General features: G+C 41.0%; 1 protein-coding gene across 2 annotated transcripts in view; it reads left to right on the top strand.

Moving 5' to 3' along the window:
• ZNF385D (zinc finger protein 385D) overlaps positions 1-13,494 on the top strand; it is a 554,298-nt gene that overhangs the window by 39,998 nt on the left and 500,806 nt on the right. For both annotated transcript variants that reach the window (XM_083468253.1, XM_083468266.1), the window contains exon 3: positions 12,224-12,433. The gene's annotated coding sequence lies outside the window, so the exon portion shown is untranslated. The remainder of the gene's footprint in view (positions 1-12,223; positions 12,434-13,494) is intronic.

Here is a 13,494-nt window from a genome sequence, read left to right as displayed (position 1 = left end):
GGGAGGAATGGGCAGAAATTAAGGACCGCTATCCATGTGCTAGCAAAAGTGCCTTCTGTTCTTTCAATGCCAGCAGTGGCCTTTTTAAATCAGAGGCTTCCTAATGTTAAACATTGTAAAGCCATCATATATATTTTTGTTATGCATGAAGAGACAGTATAGCAGACACCCATGTATTTCTGTGTTTCCTCTTTTGTAGCTGTCAGACTTACCCAAATTTATGGAAGGTGCCATTCATCAAAATTAGGATTCAGCATGAACCCTAATGTATTTAAAGAGGTATATATATCGGCCATGCAACAATATTTTCTATTCTTTTTTTCCTTGCAGATTTTTGAGTTTTTCCTATCTGTCTCATTGGAGATCTAGTTAGTAAGCTATATAAATAAGCACGGCATATAGGTTCATTAGATTGATAGGAAGAGACACCTTGTCACTTGTGAAAAGATCAGGTATATAAATGGAGCCAAATTAAGTCTAGCTACGGGCCAGTAAATTACAAAATAATTGACAGGAGTCTGGCCACATTTGTCTGCAGGCTCCTTCTATCAAAACCTGTGCAAATGACAAGAATTGTACCTATTTGTAAGAACTAGATCTGGACAATGCAGTTTCACCAAATGAATCGTAGTAACAGCAGCAACAACAATGAAGCCTTTGGCAGGGTATGCAATGAGTATTTCAATAAATAGTTAGGATTATATCTTGATTCACTGCAGATTGGGAGTGTGCTGTTAAGTTTGCTGTGTACACAAACCAGGTTTTTGTGATTATTGGATGCCCTTAACAAATATAAAAAGATTGCAAAGGAAGAGGCACGTTGGCAGGAAATTAAACTAGGGATATAATTTCTAGGCTGGGGGAATGCTCCTGAGCATGTTCCGTTGACAAGGTTCTAGATGGAGAATTTTCTAGAAAAAACATCAAGTGCTCACACACAGCCTAAAATTTCTTTCTGACACTGCTGCTTAAATACCTTTCTGATCCTGATTTTTTTCTTATGCACAGACTGTACCTGTGTAACTATTCTTATCTCCTTTCTTCGAAGGGACCCCAAGCAGCACCCATGATTTTTTCAATTTTGTCCTCAGAACAACCCTTCAAGGTTGGTTAGATTGAGAGATGGTGACAGGCTGAAGGTTACCCAGTGAGCTTCTGGGCCAAGTGGGGATTTGAAGTGTGGTTTCCTCAATCCTAGTTTAATATCGTTTCTGCTATTGCATACTGGCTCAGTCTTTCTCTATGAGGCAACTGTTGCATTTATCCTTATTCTGTGCCTACTTGACTAGCAACGACCTTATTCTGTGCCTACTTGACGAGCAACGACTAGAAGCCGTTCACAGATTTGCCAAAATTGTAACCAATGTGCCATTTACTTTTCAGTATCAGTTGGGGACAGAAGACAACAGCCCTGGGTAAAGCTAATTCACCGTAGACTAAATGCTACAAGAAACAATATAGTGATGAGGAACCTAGAGCTGGTGGACCTAATCTATGCCATGCCACCTCCCGAATCCCTGAACTGGGATTGGGTTTTCTTAACCCCATTGTGGTGTGCTGGGTGGGGAAGGGTTATATACATACAGGTCTTCTAACAATCAGCAGCAAGGTAGCAACCAAGGACTAGTCCCAAAATTTCTCTTTGCTAGTACTGGTAGTGAAAAGTAGCTGAAAAATGAAGCATGTTTTGAATTCCATATATTTGGTGGAGGCGGTCTGAGTTTATTCCACCTTCTGTGTGATATGCCTCTTGGGCTTCCCAGGCACTCTTCTGTTTAGGTAATAACATTTGGAACACATGTTGGTAGATCGACGTCAGCAAAAAAAGTTACAATAAAAACGGGGCCCTGGTTTATTTTCGTAAAATAAAAACTCATTCAGAGAGTCAGAGCTGCGCTTTGGAGTCTGACCGTGTGAACTTTCTCTGTTCCAGCAAAGAATTGTGAAAGTTAAACCTTTCTTTACCTCTGAAGATATAGAATCCTGTGAGCTTACATCAAAACCGTTCTATCAGTTTTTGGTGTGCTTCTTACAAAGTTCAATATACCAGAAATCAGTTTGACAGACCCATCGGATAAGATCACATCATCTCAGTGATATTAAGAGCTTAGGGCATTATATTTCTCCAGCTGTTACTTCCAGATAGCAGGAAACTGATTAGTTAAGCTCCCTTTGATTTTTCTTTTACCTTATCTGTATGCTATGATGGAGGTACTTACTGGTCAATTTGCATAGGCATATTGGAGAGCATAAACGTGATTTTTCCCTTTCTATAATTGCCCTTAGTATTGCAGGTATTTGGGGATTTTAGGCTGCAGTCCTATACCCATCTACCCAGAAGCTAACCCTGTTGAACGCAGTGGGACTTAGATTGAGTAGAAACCCTGTTGAACGCAGTGGGACTTAGATTGAGTAGACATGTATAGGATTGTGCTGTCAACAGCAGAATTTTGATTCTAAACTATTTGAGAGTAAGAAATTAAACATGAAATGAAGGCTAAAATGTTGCCTGGCATATCTACATTTCCCAAAATTTAATATTTCCCTATCTATTAATCTGTTTATGAATTGGCAGAGGAGCCGCATAACCCTGGCAGGGATACAAAAACATTCACTGTTAAATATTTGCTTGAGTGCAGTGAATCAATCTGTATTGCCCAGATGTTGTTCATTCTTTAAACAATAATTTCCAATTTCACCCTATCTGCACAGAGATTAATTTCCCCACATAGGTACATATATTTATGGCTGCAACAGTAACCCACCAATATATTGTTCTATTTAATGGCACCTTCACAAAAGTTGTAATCCAGAAGCATTAATATTGTGGTGGTTGGCCATTAATTTCACTGGAATGTGGACTATTTCCAAATTCTTATCAAAAGTAAATGAAAACTGATGGCATGGGGAAATGTGTATGGTATCCCTCTGGATTGCCTTGTGGCAGGTGATACTGGGATTATTGTTGTACAGTGGCCCCAGTCTTTCCTGAGGTATAATTCTGGACATTCATCAAATGCAGAGGTTTGAACTTGATGACCCCACCAACTCTATGATTCTATGATTTTAAGTCATGTGATTTGGGCATGTCCATGATACATTTTTCTTGGTCTGATGTTATCTCTTTCATTTTTTGTATTGATGAGATCCTTGACGTTTGCAGTTTGTCATGTACTTTTAAATTACGTTCTTGTAGTATGGGGGTTAACAGCAGGAGAACAAAAGTAGATTTTGTGAGCCCTTATGGTTGCTAAGAGACCTATACTTCGAGCTTGGATAGATATAAAACCCATCACCTATTGCACAATGCTCTGAGGATCTCACCGCCGACATTCAAACACATTTCTTATTACTACCAATTTTGGGTGGATACCTGTTTGCATGTTTAGGTGACTAATATCAATTTATAAGTTTAAATTAAGATGAATGCATTGATAGTTATTGTATTCATAATGGGAGATGATGGTTTTTTAAATTCATTTTTACTCTCCATTTTTCTTTTCTTTTGTTAAATTTGTTATTTAAAAACCCAATAAAAATGATGATGTCCTCATTTGAGGACCCATTGAAAATGTTTTAAAACAGCAGTCCCCAGCCTGGTGCCCTCCCAATAATATTGTCAAGAGTTGTACAACCCTCATTGGCCATGTTAGCTGATGGGAATTGGTGTCCCAACAACATCTTGGAGGGGTCAAGTTTTGGAAGAGTTTCTTAAAACAGTACACCGTCACATCCTCTCTTTATTTGTAATCATTCTTTTATCACATTTCACAACTGCTGTTACCTGGTATGAACAAAACATTCTACAGGGACATAAAAAAGCATTTATCTTAATTGACGGGTTTACTGCTGTACCACGGTAGGGCTCAGCTTTTATCTCGGCTATTAATCAGCATAACTAAACCAAAGCAGTTGTAATTTATGACAACATGCACTCTGACTATTCCTATTTACAAGAGGCAGTTCCTGTTTCCTGATAACTGGCCTGATAAATTGCTGTCCTGTTTTGGCCAGTTAGGGATGGCTTGTTCCTAATGCTGTTAGGGTGAGCTGCTGGGACTGTCATTCTTCAAGTCTCCTTCCTTAGGCTTTCAATAAGTTGAACTGAGCTGGTGGATGAGTGGCTGCATCTTGTCTCCAGTGCCCTGAAAGTAAACACATCCCTATGGGCCTTAAAATGCCATGCAATGCCCAGCCTACCTTCCCATATGCACTTCAGATGTGAACTTTGAGCTGTAGATAACTGGTTAGATCCGGAGTAGGATGGTCACACTTAGGTTCTGTTGAATCAGTTTAACTCATTTAAGTCTCATTTATTTCAGTGGTTCCAAAGTGTGGCTCCGGATCCAACCCAATATTTTCTGGGACACTGATACATATCAGATATGTCAAAACAAAGAAACCAACGTTCTCATGGCTTTGGGTCTGAAATCACATTTTTGAAACTGGGTTGCAAGCCACAGTATCCAAGTTTGTCCATCCACCTAGGGAATCTTCAGATGAAAGGGGGGATCAGCTATATTGGCTGTTTCCTGCTTCTCTTGGTGGAAGACCTTGCTGGACTTCTGTGAGCACAAGGACATGAAGTGATACAATCCATAGTTTATATCTTGATTGTGCTGCTTTAAAAAAAATAGGTTTGGATAAAATAGATCTGGCACTGCATGGGCATTGCTGACAGCGCAGCTCTTAGAGCAGGGGTAGGCAACCTAAGGCCCGTGGGCCAGATGCGGCCCAATTGCCTTCTCAATCCAGTCCGCGGATGGTCTGGGAATCAGCGTGTTTTTACATGAGTAGAATTTGTCCTTTTATTTAAAATGCATCTCTGGGTTATTTGTGGGGCACAGGAATTCGTTCATCTCCCCCCCCAAAAAAATATAGTCTGGCCCACCACATGGTCTGAGGGACGGTGGACCAGCCCACAGCTGAAAAAGGTTGCTGACCCCTGTCCTAGAGGATAACTAGGATGAAGAGTTGAGTGTGTGATTCCTAATGCTCCAGTCTCCATATCTCAATGGTAACCTCAAGTCCTCAGTCTTTCTTTTGAATACTGTATGTGACTGACAAATGCTGGTGTGAATAAACTGATTACACATTATGCAGTAAGAGTTTGGAAATTTACTCAGTTGTTTAAAAAGAAAGTGAGGCAAGAGGCCAAGGAGACAGATACAATTGGGTGTTAATGTGCAATAAATATGAGAAATGAGCCTATAATTGGAAACCTCTAAAACTATATCTGAACAAAGATTAATTGAGTTAGTATATAAAGTGGACCCTGTGCTTTTGTTATGAATGCATTAAGGTTTCAGCTTTGAAATGCTTGCTGAAAACTTTTCTATTCAGCCAGACCTATGCTGCAGGCAGTGTTTTTTGCTGTGGTTTGTAGACGATGCAGCCTGGACAGCACAGTTCTATAGGGTCTCATCAATTGTTTTGCCCAAGCCTGCATGAAGGTTGGCCTTACCACCAGCCTGATGAAGACCAACATTTCTGGGTCAGGATGTTGCCAGCACTCCATGCATCAGCATTGGTGACCATATGCTTGAGGTGAGAGACAATTTTGTCTACCTGGGCTCCACCAGAACTATCAGCCTCTCCGTCAGTGGCTAACTGGACAAGCGTATTGACAAGGTAGCTACAGCAATGGCTTGCATCTCCAAAACGGTATGGAAGAATGTGTTGCTGATGACCAGTGAAGGTCTGCCAGGCTTGCGTATTGAGCATGCTGTTTTATGGAAGTGAGTCATGGGCAACTTACACCACCAGGAGCAACGCTTCAACACTTTCCATATGTGCTGCATCAGGAAGATTTTGGGCATCACAGCGCAAAGCCCACATTCCCAGCATATTCACACTCATGTCTCAGCGACATCTTCGCTGGCTTGGTCATGCCCACAGAATGGAAGATGGTAGGATCTCCAAGGACGTGTCCTATGGGGAGCTGGCCTCAGGCACCAGACCCACTGGCAACACAATTTTCCATTACAAAGGTGGCTGCATCAGCCCTGCCATGTGTGAATCCCTTGCAGATGATCACAGTGCCTGGAGACAATCAGGTTGTGCATCCACATCAGTGACCAGAGGAGTAATAACTGCTGGGAGGGGCACAGAAAGAAGAAATGCCATGGTACACCTGTATCAGCACAACCAGATGTCTTCATGTGCCCCAGCTGCAATAAAGCATGTCTCTCTTCTATAGCCACAGCAGGTGCTGTAAGTCTTCAACAATGCCCGATGGCGCACTCTGCTATTGTCTTCCGAGACAGGTAGCAACCAATATGGTTACTGTATGGTTTTATGTATTTTTGTAAACCACTTATATGTTTTTAATGAAATAAATATATAAGTATATAAAATAAATAGATAAGTAAATAAATATTTTCATAAGTAAATAAATTAAATAAGGTTGAAAGAAATGCAGCTTCAAATGATCCAGCTTTGTTGAATCATGCCACTGTGATAGGCTCATGCTGTGATGTAGCAGTTACCATAGTAATTCTCTCCTTGGTAGTGGCAGCTGCAACACTAGTTAGTTATGCAGTGACTGCTAGCACTGGGTAGTGCTATCAGTGCAACACATTCTTGCTGATGTTTCAGGCTGTTTTCCGACACAACATTTCTCAGGAGTTGCTGGATCTATGTGTGGCTGCCCCATGTATTGAATTTCTGAACTGGAGGTGCCCCCTTCTTCAGCCACTAGGCTAACACAGGTTAACCAACAGGTTCTTCTGGGAAGGATGAAATGTAAAGAGATTCCTTTTCCAGCTGAGCCTTGCATGAGCCACACTGTCTTCCTGAGCTCTGCAATGTTCCTGTGTCCTTGATTATTCTACCTTCTATTTGGTCCTGATTTCTGACTTGATCCTGCCTCCTGGTTTTCCCTTTGGCTTTCCCCAATCAGCCATCACAGGTGCAAACCATCTTATCTAGGAGTTGCAGTTATTGTGCAGCATGGTTAACAATGCCAGGGCTTTGAGAGCTTTAGAAAAAACACTCTCTCAGTTGATCAATTTTGCATGCCAAAGGTCTTAAATCCATTCCTTAGGATCTCCAAGTGGGATTGAGAAAGACTCCTGTTTGAAACCTGCTGCCAGGTAAAGTAGATTGATAATGAAAGAAAGCAGGAAGGAAAGAAAGAAAGAAAAGAAAAGAAAAGAAAAGGGGAATAGGAAGGAACAAAATACACCAACTGTAATAAAAGAAAAGAAAATGAAATGAAATAGCAACCCTTGTTCTAGATTTAATTCTGATCAATAGGAAGAAATTGGTTGAAAGTGAAGATGCCAGATAACTGGGGAGAAATGATAGTTTTGACTTACTGAAAGAAATGCTGAGTCTCAGTTTGAAAACTTCTAAAGACAATAATTTTAGGCTGACTTCTAAGTACTTTTGTTCCTCTCATTTTATGTAATCTGCTTTAACTTCTTTAAATGCCTGCAGATTTGGTTCCAGTGTACTTTTAAATAAATGGAACTGACTGCATAGCCAGTCATAGTACAGAATAATAAAGCTTTCAGAAAACTGTTATGATCCATTATATTTCCCTTGGAAAAATGCCGGGTCCCATCAAATGTATTTCTGTTCATGGACAGCAAGTTTGCTGCTCCAAATGCCCAGTGACCATTGTGTATAATTCAAGCAGTCATTGGTTGTGGGTTCACAATAAATTATGTACTAATGCACCTATAATGCTAAAAAATTATGTAACTGGAGGAGGATTTTATGTGTAAAACTAACTGGTTAGAAAAGCATCGGCAAACAGTTGCAATTGTTAACAGCCATACCCCGTGCATGTTTACATAGAAATCCAACTGTGCTCAATGGGGCTTTTTTTCCTACTAGGAGTGGGCAAATGTGTCTATTTCTGTTTCTCTGTTTCTTATTTTTCCTCTATCAGTTTGCAATTCTTTTTAATGTCCTCATGAAAATTCATCACATTTTAGTGCAAATATCTCCTAATACACATTTTACATGTAATTTTGCCTAATTTACAGTGTCCCCCCCTGAAGAAATATCTCCTAATTAATTGTATTTCTTTTAGTTATTTTCACACATAAATACATTTTTGTGCATACTTTAACTTCGTATATGTACTTCTGTACACACTCCTAGGCTGCAGAGCTGCATTGCAAAATTTGGAGAAGTGTGAATTTTGAAGGGTGGCTGTATTTTATTTGCATATTGTTTTGGGAAATACAGATTATGTAGGCCATGCCTTTAAATGTGATCTGAATCGAATTTCTGCTCCATGCCTTCTCCTTGGTATGTTTAGGACTGCAGCCTAATTTGGGAACCTTTCAGACCCAAATTCTAACTCTTTGCAGCAGGGCTGGGGATTCTGTGGTCTTCCACCCTCCACCCTACTGGCCATGCTGCCTGGGACTTATGGAAGTTGGAGTCAACATCTGGAGAGCCACCAATTCACCATCTCTGCTTGTCTCCTATGCAGTCGCACTTCCTCTCCTCCTACCACACCTTTTGATACAATCCACTAAAGGTCATAGGCTTCATTTTACATAGGGAGCATGTGCCAAATGTGGCACTTCTGTGATTAGGGTTATTTTCAGTTTCCCAGGGTCAAAAAGTGCTTAACCACTCACCACCTTCTAGCATTGATTGTTGATGTAAGGGGGCTGAAGGGCTAATACATGAGACAAGATAGTCAGTTGAGCTGGGAAAAGCCTCCTTATTTTAATGATTCCATTCACAATGTTGATAAATTGGATTTTTAGAGGAGACTATAGAGCTCTTCAGGTGTTCAATGAAAGATGCATGAGGAACTACTGAAAGTGTGTCAGCTAGCATCACTCCTAAACCTGATCTGAAAGCAAACATTTTCTGACTATAACAGAGAACTTCTTCTTCTTCTTTGGCAATTGTAGCCAAGTAAGATTGTCTTCCATGAACACAGCATTAACACTGAGTCTGTAGGTAACTGTGGAGGCCAATTCTGGATCCACACGTCATTCCACAGTGGGGGCATAGGTTTCCAGGCAGGAGTTGATCACGGTGAGGGTTTGCCAAACGTGCCTTCCTCTTAGCACATTTCTCCCTTCTGTCCTGAGTTTGAGTGTCTTCAATGTGCACAATACCTTTGGTAAAGGCTGTTCTTCAATTAGAGCATTCGCAAGCCAGTGTTTCCCAGTTGTTGGTGTTTATACTACATTTTTTTATATTTGCTTTGAGAGTCTTTAAACCTCTTTTGTTGACCACCAGCATTACGCTTTCCATTTTTAAGTTCAGAGTAGAGTAGTTGCTTTGGAAGACGATCATCAGGCATCTTCGCAACATGACCAGTCCAACAAAGTTGATGTTGAAGAATCATTGCTTTGACACTGGTGATCTTTGCTTCTTCCAGTACACTGGCATTAGTTTGCCTGTCTTCCCAAGTGATGTGTAAAATTCTTCAGAGACACGGTTGATGGAATCTTTCGAGGAGTTGGAGATGGCGTTTATGAGTGGTGCATGTTTCACAAGCACCCTCCTAGCTTCCTTACAAAACAAAGCTTTTCACCTCACAGGGTTATAGAATGGATAACAGTTGTTTCTTGAGGAGGAATGGGATACAGTTTTAATACATTTAATAAAATGAACTGTTTTTGGATTATAGAGGCCTACATTTCCACCTTATTCAGTTTTGTAACTATGGTGAATGGGTGCTTAGGCAACTCTGCCATGTTCCCAGGAAGTTGATAAATTGATTCTGGTTGTGCCGCTATAATGAATGAGCATTTTAAGTGTTGTATAATTACATCCTCTTGCTGGGGAACCTGGACATCTTATCAAAGTGGAAATCTACTTCCTAGTTAAAGTATGCAATCACTGCTTTGTGGTCATGATTTTGGATCCTGGCTTGTTTGGGGCCAGGTTGGTGTCAGACTCTGAAAAGCATAAGCCAAAATGATGTGTTTCCTCTCTCTCTTTTTGTGCTGCCCCCAAAAGCTTGTTGTCACTATTGTACAATCCTTCTGTGAAGCGCAGGGTATTTTGTTTTGTTCGTTGTGAAGGAAAGCCACATGCATCTTTCAAAGGATCATCAAAGAGGAATTAGAGTAAATTATATAGTGGGCTTGGAGAGCTGAAAAAAGCTCACATCTGCCAAGCAAAATAAAAAATTCCTTCCAGTAGCACCTTAAAGACCAACTAAGTTAGTTCTTGGTATGAGCTTTCGTGTGCATGCACACTTCTTCAGATACCTGAAGAAGTGTGCATGCACACGAAAGCTCATACCAAGAACTAACTTAGTTGGTCTTTAAGGTGCTACTGGAAGGAATTTTTTATTTTGACTATGGCAGATGTGAGCTACCTATCTGTATCTGACAAGCAGTGCACCTCTTGGGTTTCAGATAGTACATGGGTAGACAAGTCTAAGAAGCCTGGGTGTCAGGATGATTGGTGGGTGCTAGAAGAGATAACAGCCCGGGACTCCAGCCAGCTTTACAGGATTTATTAAATCCATTATACTATTTGCAATAGGAGCTCTTAAAAGCATGTCCTACTCATCCAGTATCAGTTGCCAAGACTTGCCCCTCCTTTCGTCTTCTCCAGCATAACAACTTCCTGAACCCTTCCCTTTTCCTTCCTCCTTTACGTAAAGAGCGAAGCCCCGGAAGTTGCTCCCCCCTCCCTGATTCATTGCTTCCTGACAACCCTTCGCCATCCTTCCTCTCTGATGAGGTGCAGCTGCTCACTATCGGAGGCTGCTCTCTGTAATTCCCCAGAGTTTCCCCCTTCTCAGCCCCCAGTTCCCTGACACTGGGACACAAATTTTCATGGCTATGGTGGCTTATTTACCAAAAGTATTGTATTTAGCATTAACTCTAGAAGTGTGTACTCAGTTTTGACCAAACTAAGCCTCCTAGACGGCTATGATAATTTGTGCCCTGTGCTTTTTAGACTCCTCTACCCATGTACGCCAGCTCCCTCGGCCAATAAAGCGAGATGAGCGCCGCAACCCCAGAGTCGGCCACGACTGGACCTAATGGTCAGGGGTCCCTTTACCTTTTTACCCATGTACTATCTGAAACCAAAGGAGTGCATTGGTTGCCAGATGTGCAATATATTGGCATTATTTTCAGCTCTCCTACCCCCACTAATAGTCTGTCCAAATTCCTTGCTCCAGTTGAAAACAGGCAGAAATGTGTTTTCAATCTGAAGATCCAGAGTGCTACAACCCTATACACCCTTGCTTGGGAGTAAAGCACAGAGGGACTTACTTCTGAGTGCACGTACATGGAATTGCATTGTAAATTTTCAGAGATTTTTCTGACACATACCTGTAGGAAATGAACAGCTGGGAAGGGGATTTAATCTTGTTAAGGTTTATGACAGGGTGATAGCTATGGTCTGGCTAACTATCAAACACTTAACACAATTTAGCCATAATGAATCATAATCAAATTGCCTATGCATAGTGTGTAGGTGGTACATGACAACTGATATTAAAGAAGGGCTTATCAAATTGCAAAAGAAAGCCCTGTGCAGGGTGATCATTTATTCCCATTATAATGTATTTAACTTTTTAAACACACACACGCACACACAATCACAACCCACAGAGAAGAATGTATGAATTACCTTGCAACAGAGGAAACTGTTGTAGTTCAGCAATATCTGAATGGGCAATTCCATCATCCCTGGGCTGGGTCTGATGAAAATTTAGATCCAACAACAAATGGGCCCTAATCCATGCAGTACACAGAATTAACAATGCCTTGCTTACAATTACTTTATGATTATATTTTTGTCTGAAGTGCTTTACTAAAATATTTTCATTATGGCAACATGAGCAAAGCACAATTTGGGGGATCATTTATTTAAAATAATTGTTTTTAAATGTTTAACAATTCTGGGAAATAATTTATAATAGGGGAAAAAATATGCGTGCAGAAAGCCTTTTAACTTTGTTTGAGCACCTGCTTCATCATCAGCCATGGCTGAGTTTTCCCCCCATCTGTAAATCTTCATGTCAGAAGCTGGAAGCACTGTCTGCATGAGGAAAAAATGTATTTGGGTTTTAGACTCATTTTAGAAACCACAGAATGTGTCATCTCATTGTCAAATTGCCTGACCAATAGTGGATATTGCCTTACCAATTTCTGGCCCCCTTGAACAGATTAAGGAAAATGCAGGCATATCCCAAGTAGATGATCTTCAAAGAGCGCCAGGTTCTTCTGAAAATGTGCTTTTGCAAAATGTGTCATTTACATTTTCATCTTTTCAGGTACAAAGTAATATCAGCAGGTAAAGAGGCAATCATGTCAGCTTTACTAGCAAGAAACTGATGAAACCCCCTCTTGAGGCAGTTTCCACTTACTTTCTCGAAAAATGAGTAAGCATTTTTCTGCTGCGCAGGAAGCAAATGTCTTTTATGAAGCAACCAATCACTCCAGTCAGCTTGAAGTTTCTGAAGGAAAGTTCTGGAAGCACCGAGGTAGGTCTAAAGAATTGTTCTGACTTCACTGCTATGTGGTAAAGATATGACAGAATATTCAGCTTCTGGCATCACACGGGCAGTTTATGGGTTTGTGCAGCATAGGAGGCGGCCTCATAAGTGAATATTGCTTCTTTGGTGTTCTGTAAGGGGTTCAGTTAAAAGTAGCCAGGACCAAAAAGTGAGCAATGTTGTGAGCACCTGTTTTCAATAATTTGGAATTTTAAAAAATGCAATGTCATGGGTCTAGTTTCTGTGGCTCTTAAAATTGTGTTGGTTTAGGAAAATAGGAAGTTGCTTGATGGGATCATTGGTATGTCGAGATTGGGGTTGTTACCACAGTGTGATGGTGCCTCTGCAAATTTTCCCTAAGCCTACAAAAGCTCTGTTCCAACCTCCTGCTCATCGCCTTCATTATCATGGCTGGGTGGGACTGGTCACCTTTTTCTCCCCCTTGAAAGGTACATAAAAGTGAAAGAGGAAGCATCAGCAAGAAAAGCATCAGCAAGAAGAGCATCAGTTTCAGGTACTTAAACAGGTTCCCAAACTTGGGTCTATAGCTGTTTTCGGACTACACTTCCCATCACGCCTGACTACTGGTCCTGCTAGCAAGGGGTGATGGGAATTGTAGTCCAAAAACAGCTACAGACCCAAGTTTGGGAAACCCTGGTCTAAAACACAACTCAAGACTGCTCCCATGGCTATCCCAATCCCTGATGATCATAAATCTTATTGTGAACTCTTCCAACCCATCACCACTTTCAGGCCTAGCACCTGAGCCAACTTTCCTCATTCAGAAGTTAGTTACACATGCAGCCGGTTCAATTAAGCTGGGACAAGCATGGCACTGCAGATGTGTATCCAAATACATAACTGTGGGTGCAGAAACCTGCTTTCACACAGACATTTCAATGATGTCAGTTTCCAGCTGTACCTCATCCAGTGCCATTGTGCTGTGCAATGCCCATGCATATGTGAATCAGCCCTGTGCCATATTGTGATGCAAACATCACGACCATCCTGCGCTTCGTATTGTGCAGTTAGTACAATTTGAAATATCC

The sequence above is a fragment of the Podarcis liolepis genome, assembly GCF_965112155.1.
Source record: "Podarcis liolepis genome assembly, chromosome: 12".
Taxonomy (NCBI): Eukaryota; Metazoa; Chordata; class Lepidosauria; order Squamata; family Lacertidae; genus Podarcis; species Podarcis liolepis.
The sequence above is the reverse complement of the archived record's forward strand: the minus strand, read 5'-3'. Positions and strand labels throughout refer to the sequence as shown.